At 41.6% G+C, this 3,075-nt stretch overlaps 1 protein-coding gene across 1 annotated transcript in view; it reads left to right on the top strand.

The window, feature by feature from the left end:
- The first annotated feature begins 430 nt into the window (after positions 1–430).
- Positions 431–3,075, top strand: part of LOC101861016 (F-box/WD repeat-containing protein 7) — a 25,144-nt gene continuing 22,499 nt past the window's right edge. Inside the window, exon 1 of the mRNA XM_005090725.3 lies at positions 431–591. The gene's annotated coding sequence lies outside the window, so the exon portion shown is untranslated. The remainder of the gene's footprint in view (positions 592–3,075) is intronic.

The raw sequence follows: 3,075 nt of genomic DNA, 5'->3' as shown, positions 1-3,075 counted from the left end.
GAGGGAATGAGACATAGATATTTATAGGTAGATTGATTAGGTAGGGGCAGGGGTATGAAGAGAGTGAGGGGGGAGGGGGCACGAGGATAGCCTATTATGTAATTTGCGCAACCTTATAATGCCGTGATAAAAAAAAGCAGAAAAGCAAGCGTGCAGTAGTATGTTGTCGCGGATGAGGGAGAGGGGGAGGAAGAAAAGAGAAGGGTGGGGGTGTGTCCTAGTCGGAAGACTTTGATGTACATTGAAAACTAACTCATCATCTAGTTATAGGTTATAGTTTACTTAAAGCGTTGATAATTACCAATGAAAACAAAGAATGAAAAAAGAGCATAAATTGTTTTGTTTCGGAACACTAACCTAAATCATTCTAGTTTTTTACTCTCGTGATCGGTCATTTCCGATTTGTGTCGGCTTTGTCCGTAACATCAAAGAATAGGGCGAAGGAAAGGAAGATGGCTGAACTCTACTGACACACTTCTCTATGGAAGCTTTGTATTGACGGAATCGCGACCTATTGCCCTCGTATTTTCTATTAAGAAACGACTGTAATAGATAGCTATCTCAATTCAGTATTCGTAGCGTCCAGCAAAGGTAACCATTACTGTGTTTGTACGAATCCACTGCTCTCTAGTTACAACAGGTGCCTCACCAGCTTTCCAGTTTTTTGTTACTTTTTTCTATGACGTCGTTGGATGTCTCGGTACTTCATTGTGATATAAAGAGTTTGTTCTCCGCTTTAAATGTTTTTCGCTTTGAGACCGGTTCATATTTATCTCATCTGTGTTCATACTTCATTATTCTAATAGCTTGTTGTTGTGTGTTGGGTTTTATGTAGATCTATTCGAGAAGAAAGCTGCTGGTGACCATACCCATACAAACGTTGTTGCATTCGTCGTTTTGGAGGCTAGCACAACAACTCTCAACACTCATTCTCATTATTTCATGCTAATAATTGGCCTTGGAGAAGGAGATTGAATGGTTCTGACTTCATATTTTCTGTCTTTAGTTTATACGGTTTCATATGCCTAGTCATAAAGTGACTATCCGTAAATATCCAAATTAAAATCGCCATCGGGCAGTTACTAAGTTGAGAAGGCAACTGCCAGTCTAGTCCAAGTAGGCATACTTCAACTACTTGGACTTGCGCTTGGACTTGGAGTAGATCTAGAGATAAGATCTAGTAGTCAATGTGGGATGTGGAGTTTGGGTGAAACGATTTGGACTGGCTCCTCAACTTCAGTTCAAGTTAAAGTGAGTGGACTCAAATATGGGAACATCTCCTCAACCTCATACTCTCATGTTGTTTAGTAAGCCTATAGATCTAGAATCTATTATCTAGATATTAGATCTAGATCTAGAGTACCTAGCCCAACCCGCGACCACTTGTCGTATTTTGCTTCTCAGCGGTCTCTGTCAGCAAAATAGGTCATGCAATCCATGTTCAGGGCCGCTTCAGTGTGTCAACTTCCGGTTTATACTGTGATATCGTCAATCATTCCAAAACGTCATTCTCAGATTTCGCATTTTAACATGTTAATGCTCTGCCCTTGGCGCGACAGCATGCCCTCAGCGCAACCGCAAACGGAACAGGGTGCGACCATGCGCGCACAGATATGACAGGTGCAAGAAAGTTGTTAGTACACCATTTAAGGGTTAGTAAAATCATTTCTTTATCAAATCATAATGAAAATGAAAACAATTATCTTATTGATAACAGAGGGTACAGAGACAAGTGGTCGCGGGTTGGGCCAGCAACTCTAGTTTAGTAACTGAAGAAAACTTCTCTAAGAATGTTTCTGATAAGCCTTTCACTTCGAACTCGACTGCTGCACTAGCAGACGACTGACGTTCTTGGAAACAGATTGACCAAAAGTGGAACTAGACAAGGCATGTAACTCTAATAAAACAGATTGCACACGAGCTGCACAGAAGGAAAAATGGGGAACTGGTCGCGCTCAGGGCACGGTCGCGCCAAGGGCAGGTGTCTATAAGTTTATTTTAAAAAAGTCTTCGGATGAGCTAATAAATCATGTGACACATCTTGTTTGCTTAAGTCACAAAGTTTTGTCCATTTGACTGGTATGCGGCCTATTGGTAGAAGAAGTCAGTTGCTCTGGTTGTGTAGGTGTAGGTCACATGATTCTTTTCAGTGGTGCTCTCAAGTAAGGGAGGATGGTAATCTTTCTTTGTCATATTGATTGCTTGTCACATTTTGTTTCTTTCTTCATGACATGCCGCATGCCATCTGTCACAGTCAGAGGACTAAACATCTGGTACCCTCATGAATGCAAATCAGGGTCTCTGATCCTTTTTGTCCACAATAGCTTGGTTTGTGTTGAAAAACTTTTCCTTCCTATGAGAGCCAGATGTTAGTCTAGACATCATCATCATCAGGTCTTTTGTGGAACCGCTTATGAGGCCTCTCTGCCTTTGGACATTAGATTTAATCAAATGGAGTGCTTATTGGCCCACAGGGGCATATATATATAAAATGGCAAGCGCTATTTGCAACGTCAGTGCTAGATGTCTAGCTAGATGTAGATGTAGTAGCCATCATCGTTTCTACATATATGTAATAATATTGTAGTTCTGCCTGAATTGTGGAACCTCTGTTTTTTTATAAGGGAGTGTATACAGACCCGGTAACCGGGAACAAAGTCACAAAGTATACAGACCCGGTAGGGGAACTCTTTTGTGATTTCGGAAAGTTTCAGCGCCCTCTTGGCTCAGGGAAGACCTAGGTTCTTCTAGATCTATGGCCTAGGTCTAGATCTAGACAGACAGACATAAAAATCATTGATCTAGTTTCGAGGCTAGCCTAGATCTAGATCTAAATGAAGATTGCGGATGTCTTTTCGAATAACGATCGTTTTCCCTCAGTTTCGGAGTTGGAGGAATCACTATTTGAAGAAAAGAACAATGCATAATTTCAATCGAGCAGTGACCCTCTCTATTTCTCTGCCTCTCTCTCTCTCCTCTGTGTATCGCGCGCCTTCCCTTTCTATCTTTCTCTCGTTCCCTCCTGCCAACTGGGGCATGTCATATACATTTTGCTAGCACTTCTCTCTCTCTCTC

The sequence above is a fragment of the Aplysia californica genome, unplaced genomic scaffold, assembly GCF_000002075.1.
Source record: "Aplysia californica isolate F4 #8 unplaced genomic scaffold, AplCal3.0 scaffold00021, whole genome shotgun sequence".
Taxonomy (NCBI): Eukaryota; Metazoa; Mollusca; class Gastropoda; order Aplysiida; family Aplysiidae; genus Aplysia; species Aplysia californica.
This window is presented reverse-complemented; position numbering and strand designations above follow the sequence as displayed.